Source organism: Pezoporus wallicus, unplaced genomic scaffold (genome assembly GCF_028554395.1).
Source record: "Pezoporus wallicus isolate ANWC-B61680 ecotype Strahan unplaced genomic scaffold, APGP_CSIRO_Pwel_v1 contig_7505, whole genome shotgun sequence".
Taxonomy (NCBI): Eukaryota; Metazoa; Chordata; class Aves; order Psittaciformes; family Psittacidae; genus Pezoporus; species Pezoporus wallicus.
In genome coordinates, this window is record NW_026638908.1 from 1,613,003 (window position 1) to 1,632,719 (window position 19,717).

The 19,717-nt window shown below is 43.0% G+C and overlaps 1 protein-coding gene across 3 annotated transcripts in view; it reads right to left on the reverse strand.

Moving 5' to 3' along the window:
- FYN (FYN proto-oncogene, Src family tyrosine kinase) overlaps nucleotides 1–19,419 on the reverse strand; it is a 143,106-nt gene extending 123,687 nt beyond the window's left edge. For all 3 annotated transcript variants that reach the window (XM_057413258.1, XM_057413259.1, XM_057413256.1), the window contains exon 1: nucleotides 19,225–19,419. The gene's annotated coding sequence lies outside the window, so the exon portion shown is untranslated. The remainder of the gene's footprint in view (nucleotides 1–19,224) is intronic.
- Between the last annotated feature and the right edge of the window lie 298 nt (nucleotides 19,420–19,717).

Genomic DNA, 19,717 nt, shown 5'->3' on the forward strand with positions numbered 1-19,717 from the left:
CTTTTTGACATTCACTATCATTTCACTGAATACTCTTCCCAGCCTGCTCTAAAAACACAACCAGTTCACTCATGGGTCCCTGCACTGCGCAGCGCCTGAATTTTCCCTCACAAAGGGTGCATTTTTTAATAACACCAGGAGTTTTATTGGCACTTTATGACAAAGAGAAAATAAATTCAAAAGTGCTCTTTATTTAGGTGCCCAGTTTGAGACAACCAAGGCCTGACTATTCACTGCACTCACAGCAATGAGTCTATTGACCTCTTGCAGATCCACGTACTCAACGCTTCCCCAGTAACTCCTCAGTCTATTAGCACGGCTGCACAGCAAAATAAGCCACTTTTCATAACGGTGTATGCTTGGCAGATCCTTGCCTTTTCCTTCCCACAAACTTCCCCACCTCTTTGATGTGGCACCCCCCAGCTCCTCTGACTGATGAAGCTGTGATTTGGCAGGAGCCAAGCTCTCCCATTATTGTCTCGGTCTGCTCCTGGATGCACTGAAGGAAGAAAGGATCTTCTCAGCTGAAAAGCCCAGGATCACATCATGCAACTAAAACCCAAACTGTAGTGCACACACACTAATGTTGCAAGCACTTACTGCAACCTTGACTTAGGGGAAAAAAAAATAACAAAAAAATCATGGAAATGTTCTTTGAAATGAGGCTATTTTGAGATTGCTAAAAGCAAACCTTCCTCATCCCCTGAGAAATTTTGCTCACACAAGTACTGTGATTAATCAGCAGGCTGATGCACAGCCTCTTCTTTTGAAGCTCAGAGAGAAGCTGGAAACTTCATGCTGCTTTTACCTCTGTGCTAACCAGAATTGAGAGGGAGGGCAGGGGCGTACACAGCACTTTATTTATCAACAGATTTCTTGGGTTGTTGCTACCAGCAGAAGGGAAGAGCCTAAGTCCTCAAATCGTCAGTCCAATTACCTTCAGATCAGACAAATCAGACTCTGTAATCAGCTGACTTCTTTGTCAACCACCTTGAAAGTCTTTTCTCTGCCATGGCCTATGCTGAGAGGCTAGAGGAATTGGTCAAGTTGATTAAAAGTTAGAGAGAACTGGAAAACAGTACAAGAGCAGCCCTGAAAGATGGAAAAGACTTTTACAAAGAGGCAATGTTTTGCACAAAATGACAGCATATTTTATTCACATAAGTAATGTAGTCAGGAATAACAGGTTTTCAGGACCTGTGGCCTTCTAGTCTTCTGTTTCTCCATATACACTGAAGATAATAGAGATGCTCTGTACGAATACCAATGTCAGCTGGATATTAGAAGTTCTCCAATAACTGAAGTGTAGAAGAGAGCAGTTGCACATTTTGGAGATGCTCTTTCTTTGAACTATCTGGGATTCAGTAATGACCTGCGTTAACTATGTTCTAACTTGTACTGTTAGGGCAGGAGTGATTTAAGATCCCTCCTCATCCAAAATTTCTACGATGCACAACCTCGTACCACTCTCTGAAGCTGTTCTCAGAAAAACCAGATGCATAAAATCTCACCTCATACCCACCCGCCCTTATTTCATCATGTCTGTGTGCTTTGTGGTTTAAGACCTATCCTGAGTCAATGCTAATTTAAATACATACATGTTATGGCAGTACTGGATACAGACACTGAAAAAAAACCAAGTGAGATACTTGGTAGAGATTATAGGCAGACACTCCTCCCATTTAGCACCTATTACTGAATACTATTGATGTACATGCTCTAACAGCAGACAGAAAGCTCTGGGCACATGTTTGCAACTGAGCTGGCAATAAAAGACTATTCTTTATTATACCAGTGCTTAGGAGAAACAATTTCCCTTACAGAAGCAGCAGGTTATTAGTATATAAGCACTGGCAATACTTTAGGAGTAACATATCTCCAACCACTTCACTCTCTTTTATGAGGAATATAGCAAGCCTCAAAAAGCAGCAGAGCTATTTCAACTGCAAGATCCTAACTCTCTGAAGTAGCTGAGAATTCGTCTGCTCTGGACATAGAATCATAGAATGTGTTAGGGTGGTAGGGACCTTAAAGATCACCCAGTTCCACCCCCCCTGCCATGGGCAGGGACACCTTCCACTAGACCAGGTTGCTCCAAACCGCGTCCAACCTGGCCTTGAACATTTCCAGGCATGGAGCACCCGCAGCTTCTCTGGGCTGAACATGTATTAGCCGCCAACACAAATACATAAACGAGCTGTGAGTAGCCGCAGCTGGACCTACTGGAGCTTAGGGTGCACATCATCTCTGCGGCGAGGGACGATGTCCACAATGTAAGCACCTAAATAAGCTGTAAGTTGTAAGTGCAGCTTTGCTAGCCTACAGCTGTCAGGATGCCTTTACACTGAAATGTCAGCACAGATACTCCAGCAACAGCAGTATGGACAGACAGACACTCACACCCTGCTTTGCCCTTTTCACCATGAGCAGGGCCAACACCCCAGTCTAAGCAAACTGCCCAGGCTTGAGCAGCCTGCAATGGGCAGAGACATCCTTTCTGCTCTCTCACAGACTCGGGTAGTTAACAGGAAGAGTAAAATCAACACAAAGCATGCCTCAATGTAACTACAAGGCTCCAACTCAGAGCTCTGTGCAGAAAAGCACTACTTCATCACGTCTTTGAAAGCGGAAGCCTTCAGCAGAAGGACAAGCCCCAGAGCAGTATCACATTAAAAAAAAAAAAAAAGCATTGTCAAATGTTGAATATATCCAGTACAGCCCTCACATGGGCAGATAAATCCCTTTCACTGTATGAGTTTAATAAAAGAAAATATCAAATTAAGCCAAAGTGGCACAATTTGTCCAGTCCCACACAATGAAAACCGATGTAGGATGCTTACCACAAAAAAAAACAAAAACAAAAACAAAAAACAACCCTGACAACTCATCCAGTGTTTAACAGGAACTCCCAAGAAACACTAAGTTTCTCACCTCCCAAAAATAGATTTAGCAATAGGTTTCTTCCTCTCCCCCCACTCCTCCTTCCTTCTTTTTCTCTAGAGGATGCATTCATCTTGAAGGAGTCCAATAAAAGCAGAAGCAGCACAGAAAAAAGCAGCATGTTGATTGGTACCTTTGCTGTTCATAGAACACAAAACAAATATGAACAGTCAGAGCCTGATACTCTCAGAGGAAAAGGCTACGTTAAAACACAAAGATAGAAACCTCAGCCTAGAAAGAGAATGAAAAGTTTTGTGTTCTCCCCTTTCTCCTCCTTTTAGCCCCAAATTTCTCTTATACCAAGTAGTTCCCATAATTGTCACTGATAATCAGACTGGCAGGACCTTAAACGGACCAGGCAGACAGTTACGGGACTGCAGAATGAAAGAGATACAAATGAAATTTCATTCTTAGGATGTTAAAAATCCCTGTTCTAAGAAGAAGAGATTTGCATATTATGGGTATTACCCACATGAATTTAAATATAGTAAGGCATTATTTCTGGTTACACACTAGGCAAATATTTTTCTGACAGACTTCAGGAGGAACATTACTCAGACACAGATGCAGTCAAGTCATGTCACTAAAATGCTGTGACTGGCTGGTAGAGAAAGTCTGGGAGATTGCTGGGTATGCCTAGAAGGCAAACTGGCCATCAGATTTTAAAATCCTCTATTGAGCATTGTGAGTTCAAGTGGCTTGGGTTACTTTTGCTCTATAAAAGCCTGATAAATAAGTCTACTGACAAAGATTCTGCATTTAAGGGAAAAAAAAAAAGTTGTGTCAGGTATCAAGTGGCCACAGTTTTGAACTTCCTAGGAGTAAGGGTCACTGAATGTAAATACCAAGGAGTAGTCATTGGGCCAATGAAGCTTCGTTTCTTACCAATGAATCCACCTCTTCTGCCCCTTCACTTTCTAGTTGCTTGGACCCAAGGGAGCCTTCCCTTTCACCTATCCGTTTCTTTTGTATCTCCTGACATCCTAAAGAGATGAGAGAAGAGCTGTGGCTAGTTGAGCAAAACAGACGTGCTCACTCAGTTTTGCAGCACTCTAATTGTCTGACATCCATAAGCACCGAGTTTGACTGTCCCTTCAGGAGGGTTAAAAGCATAGTGTCTCCTCCGCATACCTGCCTCTCCTGAAAAGAAATAGGTCATGAAGATCACTCACAGCAGTCTTCAAATTTACACTGAGAGATCAAAAGGCTTCAAATTTAAGGGACAAGTGAAAAAACTGTGTAAGGCTTATTCCTGCAGGAAATCCAGAATATAAAGTAATCCATGCCTTTACCATTTATTTCCTTTCTATATTAACCATCACACACACTATACCCTTTCATACTTTTCAAATTTTGCAATATACAGCCAACCGTATTGTGTGGTCTTTCACACTACAGCAAGAGAGAGAGTAGACTGCAGGTACAGTTTCAGAAAGCCATAAAAGTGGCCTAAATCTTCAAGTATTCGTTATGTAGACCTGAAGAATTTATTCTACTTCATAGTATTAAGCTTCATTTATTTGATAAATATTCTTCCTAAAGAAAGCAAGTTTGTAAAGAAGGGAAAAAATTAAATGGTATTAAAAAACTGAAGCAAAGAAACCCAACCCACAGGTGCCAACCAGGAACTCAAAATTTATTTTGGGAATTCTGGAAACTCATCAGAAATGAGGTCTCATAAGAATGTCAAAATTAGGTTAGCAGTTTCTTGAGAACATCAGGTAAAGGAAAAAAAAGGAAATAAACATCAAGAACTACTGCCAAGAAGGTTTATGCTGGGGTTTTTTTTCAGGACTCAGCCACTACTAACTAGTAAAAATTATTATCCAGGTCTTTCTCCCCTTGATTCTAAAAGGGGTCAGATTCTTTCTTTAACACATTCTCCCACTACCCCCAAAACCCAAAGGAAAAACTGTTTAAAACCAGTATCTACATATACAGGCAATGGCATATACTAAACCTCTAGTCTTAGCATGTGGCACATACTCAGATTTAAGTGCATTAGCAAAGGTAACTTGCAAAATTAAGATTTACAGGGTAAGTTATTTGAGATCCCCCCCCAACCATCCTCCTTTTTTTAATACATTGTATCTCTTGTTTTGCCTCTAGCAAATGTGATAATTGGTTTTTAGCTGCTAAAAAGTAATTCTTGACAAGATTAGCACTTGGAAATTCCTACAACAGAGAATAAGGCATCACCTTAAAACAGCAAGCAATACCTGATGTGCTAAAGGTCAAAAGCTAAGGAGCTGCTTTCCAAGCAGTAAGCTATCACAAGCTTGTCAGAGAATAAAGTCATGAGACAATGACAAAAAAAGAATAAAAATAATCGGACTCACATCTACAACATAAAAGGCCCATTTCTGACATTTTTGGTTCATACATGTATTGCACACAGGCAGTGGGTGTGCTTGAACAGCTCAAGGTCAGCTACCCTGCAAGGCACCCGCATCTTCAGAAGGGTATGATATTTGGCTGGTGGAGGGGAGTGGGTGGGCTTGTTTGTCTGGGCAGCACAGCTAATGCTTGCACTATTGCAAAACAGAGGAGAGAAAGTGGTTTTAAATTACTTATTCTTCCCAAACAGCAAACCGGGATGGCCTCAAGTGCCTCCTACTGAGCAATGCCCCAGTTCTTACCACTCCTTTTATAGAGGCCTTTGCTTCTTTATTTCTTTTTTTTTTCATCAGAGACATTAAAAATAATATACAAAGAAGTCAGTGCATTGCTTAGAAACATCTACCAACATTAACAGAAGAACAGAACTGAGAACATTTTTAGGATCAGCCTCCTGATTACACCCATCTATGTACCAGCAATTTCAAAACAGCTACATTAGCCACATATCTACTCTAACGTCTTCCAGGCAGGGCAATCAAACTACATATGTCAAAAACACCTGCATCACACTGGTGGAACTGATCTCCAGTGTGATTTTAATATCTTAGATTTAATTAGAAAGTTAACAAGCACACACACATTTATTCCATGAGAAAAAGACAGCAACCTTTCAGATCTTCAGCATCAGCTTCCACTAGCCTTTGTTGGACTTTGGTGGTCCAATGAATCCATGTAACACCTTCAGCAAATTCTAGCCCCCTCTTCTCCTCCAAAATCACTGCAGCATTTAAATATCTGGGGTTGATAACATTTGCTTCCAGTCCTGCCACCATCCAAATTTTACTCAGAAGAGCAGTCAGGGACAGGACGCAGCAGACAGAAGGTGCTGACATTGTCTTGGAGGAGGTACTGATTTCCTGTGCTCAGTGCTGTTACCTCATCTCCTAGAGTTTCTACCAAAACAATATACTTTACACTCTTTGAAGAAGGACACCTTTTGTAACTTTTCTAGTTTGCTAACTATAACTGAAGTTATCTTGCATAACCTGTTTAAACAAATATTTAGTACGAGTTGATATGCATCCCCCTCATCTTCCCACTGAAACTATTTTACTCAAGCTGCCACCAAACATCAGAAAGCTGGTGAGCTTTTTGCACGACATAAATCAAAACTGGAACAAAAATTTAAAATGCTTTCAACTCTCACCATCTCCCCTATGAAAGCTTACATACAGCACCAAGAGACCCCAGCTTCTGACTAAAATAATAGCAAATAAATAAAAGTATGCACGCTCCCGAAATGTTCAACCTCACCTGAGCAGCCATGGTGTGAGCTGTTCTCCAGCACTGCCAATAGTAGCCAATAGACCAATAGGACCGGGGAAGGTCCCTGACGGATCTGGAAGGGGGTGCATTTATTACTGTCAACATGCAAAACTCCACATTTATCTACATAATACAGAGACCAGTTTAGTAGTAAGCCTCCACTTTGGCATAGCTATTGCATACTGTCCTTCTGCTATGCAATGATGCCTGGGTAGCCTGAATGAGCTGTATAGCTCAAGGTTCACTTCTGTACCAGGAGAAGCTTCTTACCTCAGAGCCCAGATCAACTCAACCTACGGTGATAACTACATGGAGTGAAAATGCACAACTAATTCTCGGGGCAGGGCAAAAAATAATCCACTTTTTTATTTTTTAATCACCGTGAATATAAGCACTTCTGCAGCATTATGATTGGAGCATTGTGAACACCCATTAGCTCAAGGATAAACAGCTCATTTGTTTATGAGAGGATCTGTGGGCAAGGCAAGGCAAGGAAGGTGAGCAACAGAGAAGTCTGAGGTAAGCAGCATGAAGAGAGGATTGCTGTAAGCAGGGTTATGGTAACACACCAGGTGAAAGAAAGACCTCTAAAAGAGCCTCTGGTGGCCACAGTCAGTGCCACAGAGCTAGAACAAATACCCAAAGGAAAATCACAGGAGGAAAACAGTGGTGGCAACTGCCAGTGTAGGAAGAGAGATTTTTAAGAAGTTCCCTGGTAAGATCAGATACTGAAGAGGGTGAGGGAAGCCTGACAATTCCCCTCCCTTGTCCAACTTCTCAGCTCAAGCCTCTCTACCAATGCTTCCTTTTACACCCTCTGGGGTTTTAAGGCTTCTTTCTTTGTTTTTACCATGATACCCAGGAGGTCCCTGAGACACAGCAACCACTCAGCCCAGCCATCTCCCTTTGCCATCATTTGACTGAGCAGCAGACACTGTCCACTCAACATGCCAGGTGCTTAGCTCACCACAGCTTTTGAGGAGCTAGAACTCCCTAAGCTAAATAGTAGTATCTTAGATATTAAAGCAGGTGTACGCATGTAGAAGACCTATGCCTTCTGAGGCGTGACAATATCTAAGCTAGGGGATGTGAGATGAGACTCTTGCTTCTCAAAGCAGCAGCAACTGCAGGACAAGTCCCACATGCACAGGTTTGGTGATGGTTGTGGGCTTCTCCTGTGTTCCAATTTTTCTGTTTTTTTTTTTCAGGCAAATATTAATTTACGTACTTGATCCATTAACATAAAACTTTGGTGTGTCCTTGAAAAAATATTAAAAAAATAAAAATAAAATTGTGTAAAAAGATTAAAGCCTTAAAAAGCACAGACTGTAGCTAGTCACATGTATTTCAGTCACCTACAATAGCACAACTTCCAGTGACAGTCTCAGAAATCTAATGGTGAAGAAATGCCTGCGTTTAAAATATTAAGCACACGTTACTGTCTCACAGCTCCTGAGGTTCATCTGGGTGGCATGCCTGTTATTTAAATCCTCATTATTTGCTACCAAACACTAAATTTAAAGTGGGTAACTTAGCTAATAGCTAAAGTACTGCTAGGAAAACAAACAGAATACACACAATGCATCTCTTTCACATGTTGTTTCCTATGCATTTGCTTCACTGTTTTACCAAAATAATCACTGTGATACAATCTTACTACTTCAGGTTATATTGCTGTATGCAGCATGAAAGTCTGGTGCAAAAAATCACTACAGCGAAATGGAAACCTTTGCAGTTTTGTGTATGTAAATCCTGGTTTGGTCATCTACTTCAGACAATTAAAGCAAAGGGCCATCTCTGTTCCGGCTCTTTTGAGGTAACAGAGAAGCTTACAAGTATTCCCCTGAAAGGGAGAATTTCCATCCCTCCAGCTTGAGAGAAGTGAAGACAATTGACAGCAACTGAAGATCTGGCACCAAATAAGCAATTTAATTAGCCAGCAGGTGGAGAGAAGTAATTATTCCTCTCTATGCAGCATTTGTGAGACCACATCTGGAGTACTTGGTCTGGTTTTGGGAGTCCTGGGAAAAGAAAGATTGACATACTGGAGTGAGTCCAGTGGATGGCCACCAAGATGCTGCAGCACTTGATTTATGAAGGAAAGATCAAGAGAGATGGGTTTTTTCAATCCATCCTGGGAGATACTCAAAAGCCAACTGGATGAGGCCCTGACTTTGAAGTTAGACCCGGCTTTGAGATTAGCCCTGTTCTGTGCAAGCAGATGATTTCCAGAGGTCCCTTCAAACCTAGATTCTCCTGTTTAAATTTTAAAAGAAGAACTCCTTAGCAAAGTTAGAAGGACTAATAAAAAGTAGTTTAACAGAAGAAAGTACTTCATTAAAAAGTACTTTTAGAAGAGAAGTCTGTTAGCTTTAGGGAAAGCTTAAGAGAAAGATATAGAAAAAAAACCCAACAGTATGATTGGGGGAATAAAAAAAAGGCAAAAAACTGCAGGTGATTATTCCTTCAAAGAAAACTACTGGTTCCCCCCACTCCAGATTTAAACTGTGATGTGAAAGAGCACAAAGCTATGTACTTTTCACCATATACACAGGTTCAGCAAGTTCCCATACCAACAATCATAAAGTAAACCTACATCATGTGGTTTGACTACCATCTTCTAGGTATTTTCTCAGAAATTATGCACCACAGTGGCAATGTATTGCTGACTGCAGAAGACATGCTTACTATCGCAATTTGGGGTGACTACATTATTGGCAAACACAGATCTTACTTCCCTTGCAGAGTTGCTCACTTAAGATCAGTGTTATTTCACTTTTGGAAGAGAGTGTTAACAATGGTCCAGTGGCACTAAAAAAATCTACAGAAACATATTAACCATTTGAATGAAATTTGAGACAGCAAGCTCTAAATCAGTTTACTTTGGAAACAACTGGCTCATCAAGAAGTACTCCCTCATTCACATGGTGATACAATTTGAATGGTGATCACATCCTCCTTTAAGAAAGACTGAAAATAAACGCTGCATACAATTACAGCACCCTATCATTTTAAAGCTTGTTGGTAGCTGTTATCAGAGCTCCTGAACAACATAATCACCTTTCTTCAGTGGGGCAGGTAATGTAAAGAACGAACAAAGAAAATAACAAAACATTCATCTAGTTAATCCACTCTTTCAGGTCATTGCTTGCATGTCTCTTCTTTTTTTTCTGTCAAAAGGTAAAGTACAGCCTCTACAGCACCACATATTGCTGCACAGATACACTCACACCAGCTGTGAACACATCATGGTGGTCCTGGAAGCAGTGCAGGCACATTAGCAGGACATTCCTCCTGGGCTGCTGGGGCTATCTTGACTCTCACACGCAAGCTCTTCCGTCCACCTCCACATAGTGCCATGTGGACACATCTCCAGTCTGAGGCCTGTTCTACTCAAGGAGGTAAACACAAAGCAGTGCTTTTTTGACCCACCATCACATTCAGGTACAGATTATTCTTGGCACAGTCTCACTGTGCCACATTAGCCCTAAAAGGATGAAAACTGTCTTTTGTAACACACAAACTTACATGGCAAATTGTGGAGGAGTTCACTACAAAAGCAAAATCTGGCTGACTTATTTAATACCTACACCTATACAGACAGCTTCATAAAACAAAACTAACTCTTTCGGAGTATTGTGCGCAGTTCTGGTGTTTTCAACATAAGAAGGACATGGAGCTGTTGGAACAAGTCCAAAGGAGGGCCATGAGGATGATCAGGGGACTGGAGCACCTCCTGTATGAAGATAGGATGAGAAAGTTGGGGCTGTTCAGCTTGGAGAAGAGAAGGCTATGTGGAGACCTCATGGCAGCCTTCCAGTATCTGAAGGGGGCCTATAGGGATGCTGGGGAGGGACTCTTCATTAGGGACTGTAGTGACAGGACAAGGGGTAACGGGTTAAAACTTAAACAGGGGAAGTTTAGGTTGGTTATAAGGAAGAAGTTCTTTACTGTGAGGGTGGTGAGGCACTGGAATGGGTTGCCCAGGGAGCTGTGAATGCTCCATCCCTGGTGGTGTTCAAGGCCAGGTTGGACAGAGCCTTGGGTGACATGGTTTAGTGTGAGGTGTCCCTGCCCATGGCAGGGGGGTTGGAACTGGATGATCTTAAGGTCCTTTCAAACCCTAACTATTCTATGATTCTATTCTATGATTCTATGCATGGGGAGGAAACAGAAACCCAAACAATGTAACTTTACAACAGTTCAAATTAAGACCTGCTGAAAACATAGCAAGAGCAGAGACAAGGTCACCCTATCCTTAAAGAAGTCACTGAATCACACTGATGCCAGAGGAAGCCCTCAGTTTTCAATAAAAGCATGTAAACAAAAGGTTTTTAACCTTTTACAGGAATGGCAGCAAATCATTCTGAATGACAAGTCATGAAGTAATGCATACCAATTCTCTCTCCATCCTGCCTGCAGTGACTGAGGAGAGGGAAGAAAAGGGACACGGTCTTCCCTGAGCACTTTGTCCACAACCCTATTTGTTCCTTTTTGGCAGGCCCACTTGAACATTAGGACAAGGAGTTCTGCAGTTTTAAAGCATGTCCGGTAATGCTGCCCTAAGCAAGAAAAACAGTCAATGCTTGTCTTCTACCTCCCCCAGTGCAAAAAAGCTCATTTTTGACCTTCAGATGTAAGGGATGTTTCCACAAGGTCACAATATTTAGCAGCTTTTTTCTCAGACGAATTTTTGGGTTCGCTACATTTCCTACAAGAGGGAAACTCCTAGAGAGGTGGTCAAAAGAAATTGAAACCAATGTGATGTGTAGTTTCTTGAGAGCATACAGCCTATTAACACCAAGAGTTAAATCTGGCTCTTCAGTTTGCTAGCTGCTGTATGCTGACCTTATGCCAACTTTATGTTGATGGGCTTACAAATTTTCTCAGCAGTGATTGCAGCTAATAAAATGGGTTTAATTAAACACGTTTTTTTTTTTTCTTTTAATGGCAGTTTGCCTCAGTCTTTCTGAATAAAATAAAAAAGGGAATTAAATAATAAAAATAAGAATCCAGTTGCTACTCCTCCTCACCAGTCCAAAGCTTGAGGTGTTACGAATATAAGATCGCTCACCATTCAGACACCTGAATAACTTAATATCTGAAACAAAAGGCATGCACATTCAGCTAAAGGTTTTTAATGAAAACTAAAATGACCTCAGATACTGTGCTTTTCAAAGAATTAGCTTTACATCATTTTATTCATTCTTGAAGGGTGGAAACAGCACATTATCCATGAATTTTGAAATGGACCTGGAATGTCTCTTGCTGAAATCACCAATTCAAATGCTGCCCAGAGTGATAATGACCAGAAATTTCATAATCTATTGGCTAACTCACAGCCAAACCACAGAAGGAAACTTAGGAATTTTCAGTTACTTTCCAGGAAGGCAGAGGTGCAACAGAACTGGCGTTTTTGCTGGTCTGCAGACAAAAATCTGACTGGATGTGGGCTTCCCCTCTTTAATCTTATTATTCAGTTGTCACCTCTTTTCAAATATCATTAGCATACAGTGACAGCATGCAAGAGGAGCTGTTCACAGAAAGGTCTGAAAGTGTAAGAGGTCGTTAACCTCACTATAAAAAAAATCCTCCACCATTAAAAATCAACACTGAGCACTTACATATAGTTTAAGACAAGAAACAGTCTAGTTGCCCACTCAAACAATAAGGGTTTTCATTACAAGTCTTAGAGATGCTTGCCTTTTTTTTTCTCCTGGAAAAAAAATTATCATTGCTTCCTAGTTAGAGGCATTCACAAAGAAAAAACCAGTCCCAGGAACAAATATTCTTTCTTTTAATGATTTGAGAGCTTCTTTCTCTTACACCTGCTCTCTTCTCCCTCAGGGGTGAAAGCAGCTGGGTGTAGGACACAATCATCGACATCTCCGAAACAGGGTTATCAGCTGGTCTTATGCTAAATCCTAAAAAATGACCAGGAATGGGATTAAGCTGTCACAGAAGAAGGAAAAGGACTTCTGTGGAGAAGTGATACTTTTCATTATTTCTTGAAAGTTAACACAGCCCCCAGAGTTGCAGGATTTTGGCCGATACAGAGATAGCTACAGCCCTTGTTAACATAATTGTGAAGTTCATAAGGGCTAAAAAGAGAAAGAAAAAGTCCATGAGCGTTATTACTGTGCACCTCACTGACGGCCCAGAGCCGAAACAAGGTCATTCACCAACGTCATCACTAATCTGAGCTTCAGCTAGGTGCCCAACGCTTTCATCTCCCAGCATGATGCTGCAACACAGCATGCTGTTGCGGCTTCTGGCTTGGAGAACTTCTGAACTAAGCAGCAACAAGTCTTCCCAATTATTTTTGGGCAATAGCATCAACTTCAATTACAATCCCCAGAGCAATTCTGCAGTTTAAAGGTCAGGCACAAAGGGAAGAAAACAACATATTTGGGAGGAGGGGGAGGGAGGGAAGGGATTAAAAAAAAAAATCAACAATTATCTGTATAATAATATCAGAAGCCAAGATAGGAACTGCATGATATTCCTAAATCATGCCAGGAAAACCTTCAGAGCTGCCTCTTTTGTAAGTGGTACAGCTGCAAGTCAAAGATCAACGTTATGCAAAATGCTCTTTCACACACAGGTTGTTCTAAAAACAAGGGAGGTTGGCAGGTCTTTATTAAGACAACAAAAAGCCTTCAAATGAATTCTAAATTTTATTTGCTTAAAATAATAATAACAAAACAAAACACACCCCCCCCCACACACACACACAAAACCACACAGATAAAATAATAGAAATTTAAACCAAAGGGGTGCTAGGAACCACCACATACAGTCATTAGAGAACTTCAATGGAACAAAAAAGATTTTCTTAAAGAAAACTGAATGGGCATTTAATATTACTCTTTATTCTCATACCCTGTTTAACTTCTATATGGATTCGCACAGCAAACTGAGGCCTGACAAGATAAAAGTTATCTGGCAATAATGTTTTCATCTTGGACCATAACAAAAAGGTTTGAGAAGTATTTTGGTAAAATCTCTTAACATGGGAAAGCTGGAGTCAAGAGGAAAAGGACAATTTCAAACAGAAGATACTTCATCCAAGTCAAGCCAATCTTTTGAGGTTTCCTCCTCCAAAAATTGCTAAGAGTTATATGCAAGTTTAAGTGGTGCCAAACACCACTATTAAAGCAAATGTCCTCACTCACACACACAAGCAGCTTCCTCTGCCTGCTTCAGCTAGTTCTTCCCTTGGTCTATTCAAAGTCCTTCCACCCCAGCTACTTCTCTGCTTCGTATGTTGTGCTGGTGCCACTACCATCACTTTCAGCTTCAGAACACTTTACAAACTCACCACTGCAAATGACATAGTTTTAGTGAATAAAACAACATTTTTTCAAGTGCTTCTGTAAGTTTCAGTACTGATGGTACACTTTGCCTGAAACATAAGGTCTCAATTTCAGGTTCAAATAAATTGTTACAACCCTTAAGGCTTTAGATGTTTATGTCTTTTAGAGCTCTCATGCTCTGCTGCAAGGCAGCATCGAGAACTGAGGAAGCTCCTTCCCAGGTCACCACAAGAGCCGTGAAGCAAAGCATACTATGCAAGGCAGAGCCCTTGTTCAGGGCTGGCTGCTGGTAGTGCCCCTCACCACAGGACCATGGGTTTTGGGGAAAGCCCAGTAACAGCTTTCACAGCACAGGATCTGATACTATTAAAAGTAGCTCTGGCTCCTTTGAGGAGCTCTGGCTGGGCTGCTTCATACTTAAAAGCACTCAGCACATCACTTCAACAGCCACTTTTCAACGTCAATCCTTTCTGGTTGTAGCCACAGGGTATCTAAAGCAAGATGGGACAAAGAATTTCCCTGGGCTAGAAAAGTCATCCAGTCATTGCTGCCTCCTAAAACCCCCAGCAATATCAAATAATAAAGCATAGAGGGGGTGACTTTCCCTGCTCCCATCAAAACACATCACAACTGCCTTGTATAGCTCAGCATATTAAACCATGACTTAACGTGAAGAACATCAACTAACTTCCCTAAAAATTTAGGTTACTGGTTTAATCAAGTAGGACTTATTACTCACAGATACTCTAGAAAATTATAGTGTTGAACAAGCAACTTTCAGAGATGCAAGAATTCCCTGAATCAGGAGAAGCTGAGCTGGAAAAGGTAGGGTAACCTCATATCACCCTGTCACGAACAACATGAGTAGATCCATTCAAATTGAGGTGCCTTTGATAGAAGGAATAGAACTGCATTTTGGGAAGGACAGCAAATTAAAAATTCATTTGCTGTCCCCTCTGCTGTTGGAAAAACCATTTCACTAAGGCCATCTAACCAGCTGATATTGCCAGGCTAGCTTTTGATGGCTTTCTCAGATGAAAAACGTTTATTCAAATTCATGGTATACAAGGAATAGAGCTGGTCAGGAAAAATCTGACAGTCATCTTCTGCAAGAAATTTCTATCCATATCTAAAAGCTCTGTAAAACTGTTGCTGATTTTATACTTCAATAAAAAGTCAAGGTGTCAAAGGTTCTATTTTGTTCCAAACAGGAGCTCATATTTTGAGTTGAAATCCTTGCTGTCATCACAAGTTACCGCTCAAAACAGTCACAAGCAACATGAGGTGGCATGTTTTGATTGAGTTGAAGTAATTTTATTTTTCAGTTACCCCAGTATAAGTGCTGATATGTTTCAGTTTTGTTTCCCATTCCAAGCGAAGGCAAGTTCCAAAAATCCTTTTCAAAATGTCATTGTTTTCCTGTGGCCAGTGAAAAAGAGAACCATGGGACACTTCTCCTTGGCTGCAAGCTCCCATTAGGCCAGGCCTGTTTCTAGTTTCAGGGTTCAAGGACATTTCCTGCAGACAGGTTTTACTTGACCACTCTCAAACTGAGAGGCAGCTTACCAGCATGAAACCACTTGTCACTTATTGAAATACAAAGTTTTTCTTTTTTCTTTCTCATTAATTTTTTTTCTTTATTTGTTTATTATTATTATGATCCTATCAAAAGCAGGTTAGGGCTTTTAGTCTCTAAAAGCAAGCCACTGGGGTACCAAGTGAAACACTCAGGACACAAGCAGATGCAGCACTGGCGGTTCACCTCCATCTGAGGCCCCTTGCATTGGGTGGTCCTGGCAGCATTTTCCTTGGCACATGGGACCACTGGGAGTGTGGCTCTGAGGTGCACAGCTGAGGTGTTCAGCACAGCACAGGCAGCAGCTACGTCCTGTCCCTTACTGAGGCGTGTGAAATCTACAGGGGTCATAACCACCCTGGTAGCAAGGCCTCAGAATGCTCCACGCTAAAAACATGCATATCGTTTTGTGGGCTTCACCCCAAGTAAACCACAGACTTGCATGACACAGATTTGTAAGTTTTTTGACACCAAAGGAGGCCTTAAATGATGGATTTCCATGAGACAGCTAGGGTGAATTAGATTTGTTGGTTCAAGTCCTGATTTTGGAGTAATGGGTCAAAATTACTTGTGAGACAATTCTGTGGGAGCTGCAGGGTGGGGAAGGGACAGGAGTTATTGGTTTCCTCCCTCTCAAAGAAAGGTCACTTTGACAATACACACTGCCAGCAGCAGACCTGCCCATAAAGCAAATTACAAAGTGCTGTCCATGACACAAACAAACGCCATTATTATACATTCAAAGTAGTGCCCAAACTGAATTAAGCAGAACTTTACAGAACAAGTTTGAATCAAATATTAATGCATGCCCCAGAGAGAAGGAGGAAGGGAAAAACACATGTGTACAACTCTTTCTCTCCCTGAAGTAAAAGCACTACAATGAAGCAAGACAGTAAAGTGAAGATGCTGGTTAAATAAAAGCAATCAGGTGTAAAGTGGCCAAGAGCTTTAAAGCCTTCCTTAAACACAACTAAATATATGATGTTGTAGATGTACCATATTACAATGTTAAATCATCACAAAGGCACCGGACGATTTCCACTTTTCTAGCCCCAATTTTATTACACTGTAAATCCAGCGCAGACCGTGACATGTGCAGATTATTATATTCAGCTTAATTAAACTAAGCCATGGGGCCAGTGGCCACAGAGGCCAGTATCAGACTCCACTTACGCATTTTGAATGATGCTATTCAGGGATTTCACATAAACAGGTTGTGAAATCTAGTATAGTATCTCAAAAATAACTAGCTCCTCAGCAATGTTTTATCTTACTCAAATGAAATTGAAATTAGTGAACGGGTCCTAACTTTAAAGATACTTAAAATGCAAATGATTAATAAGCAACTTTACAGTACCAGCTTCTTCACTCTTGCCTTACACTGACTGCCATGCCCATACACCAAAGTTGTTTATCCCTCACTGAAGACACGCATTTATTCAACATCAAAAAGATTTCCAGGGAAGTCTGTTCAGGGCTGTATACTTAACTGCTATTTCATGCCACTACATCTTACACCAGCGGGCAACACAGAATTTCTGAAACAACATGCCCGAAGCATAAACTGCAAAACATCACAGCCAGTGGCCTACCATTAGACAACCTCATATTGGAAATTCTTATTTTTGCCAAAGATGAGCCATGTAGATAAGACAGTAATTTGTTAGAGGTGGAGAAGCGGCGGGCTTACAGGCACCCTCTAGGAAGCATGTGAACATTTTGACAAAATAAGAGAAATCTGAAGCGTACTACCACCAACAAAATACAGAATTACGCAATCTTCCTGTCTCTTTTTTCATCAAAATCATAGCTTTGCGGCGTGAAAAGAGGCTCAAGAAGGACCCTATTCTTTTTTTCAAAGAGTCTCCCATCTTAAAATTGTTCTTAAAAAATTGTGGAAAGGCACCAAACTACTCATACTCATCAAGCATTACCAGTTTTCCAAGCACATACATCAGGGTGCTGGAAACTGTTGTATCACTGGGGGAAAGTTAATAACCTTTCGACTTTACTGATACTAACTAAATGTCCAAGTGTGAAAATGAGCTCCTCCCCCTTCCAGTTTCCAACTGGGCCAAGCAGTGGTTGTAATAAATATAACTGAGAAGTTGGAGATGCTGCCTTCCCTCCCTGGTATTTGTCTTCTGGCCTCCTTTGTTCACTTAACAGAACTTTGTTTGAAGTGTGTTTTTACTCCTTCACTGCATGACAAACCCACACAGTCAGAAGACAGGCTTATAAAAACCACAGAGCTCCAGCAGGGAGCTCAACGGTGGGTGTAATATTGGACACAGTGCTCCATTCATCATGCACATTCTCCGGATTTCAAGTTGACAGTGTCCCTTTAGCTTACTGTTCCTCCTCATGGGAGATCAGACAAGTCAAGCCTAATGAAAACACTTCCTCCACCAGCACATAAACAAACAGATCTTCACCTGCAATTGTTCTAAGCTTTGGCCACAAAGCGCTAGTTAAAAAGATATCGAGGAAAAAAAAAGAAAAAAGGGGAGAAAAAAGAAAAAAAAATGGGTCGGAGGAGGGTGAGGGGAGATGCTGGAAAGTGTTACAGCTGCAGGGATGGTGGAGGGAAGGATGTGGGAGTTAAGGAGGTTGTATACAAGGAGGAAAATGACAAGGTCTCAAAGGCGTTCCCAGTCCTGTTGTATGCATTTCGAAAACCTGGTCCTTTCCCACTTGTTATTTAGCATTTCAGGAATCAGAGCATATCAGAGTGATTGATGCACAACTGCAGAGGATTGCTTTCCACTCAGCCTAAACCTTCTCCTCCAGCACCAACTCAGCCTTGCCCTCCCCACCATCGCTGAACAGACCAAGATATCATGGTTTTGTTTTCACAAAGTGATCCCCGGCCATCTCCTAGCGCTCACACACATGCAAAATCCACACAGGGCAGAAATAAGGCTAGTTGCCGAGGAAGGAGAGACCAAACTGAGCGTTATTAAGGAGGTCGGGCTACGAGTACACTATAGGTCTGCAGACACAGCAAAATGCTGGCACCCATGGTGTGGTATTTGGTATCTCTCGCTAATCTAAAATGTGGCTGGAAAGGAACTGGCACCAGCTCAGCGGCTTCATCTGGGGAGGAACAGAGAGGCTCTAGGGGAAAGACAAGAAACAAGACTCTTTTCACATCCTACCACCCTTGGGCATTTTGTGCGTCCCTTCTTTCTTCCCTGAAAGAGGCCTTTGTCACAGACGATCAAATCCTATACGATTTATTTCAGAAGGAGAGAAGGTCTTTTTATTTATCGCCCCCCTCCCCTTTTTCGCAGTTCGGCGACAACAACTACAGCCCTGTGCTGTGTCCCCTCCCCTCTCCACGGCCGGCGGGGTGGGGGACACGGACACGGGCGATCATCGGGCACGCAGGGGCTCAGCGCCCGCCTGCCCCAGCCCCGCACCGCGGTCCCCGCCGCTGCCCCCGGTCCTCCTCGCGCTGCAGGCCGCGGCCGGCGGCTCCCGGCAGAGCTTCGGGAGTGTGTGAGTGGGGGATACCCGCAGCAGTGCGGCCGCCTCCCCTCCCCAGGAGCCTCCGCACCCCATCACTGCCCGGGTGCACAAAGGAAACGAACGTGCTGCAGCATCCATCCACCCCTCCATCTATGTACCCATCCATCCATCCATCCATCCATCCGTCATCCATCCATCCTCCCGCTTCTGCTCCCCCCAGGGCGGCGGCGCGCCGGGCTCCGGCCCCTCCGTTACCTGAGGCAGCTCTGCTCAGCGCAACGCGGGGCCGGGGCGGCGCCGCCGCACTCACATCCTCCTTCTCTCGCTCCTCCGCCGGCTGCCTCCGCCCGCCCGCCCGCAGCGAGGGGCGCTACTGCCTCTCCCCGCGGGCAGACTCGCTGCGCCGAGCCCCGGCCGGGGGCGGAGGCTCCGGTTTCGTGCGGGGGCAGAGCCGCAGCCTGGGTAGGGATGAGCTCGCACGGACTCTCCGCGGTGCTGCCGCCGCCGCCGCCTCGCTTCCTCTCCGCTCCGCCCGGGTGAGCGCGGCTCTGGCGCTCCCTCCCACCGGGGCTCCTGACAGATGGCGCAACCGCAGCGCCACCGCCGCCGCCCGGCCCCGCTCTCCCGCACGGAGCCGGCAGCCACCTCCCCCTGCCCGCCGCGCCCCTCCGCGGGGCTGGCCCCAGACTGGCGTCTCCGCTGGCCTATGGCGAGCCACGGCCGGCAGACGTCGCCTCTCTGATTGGCG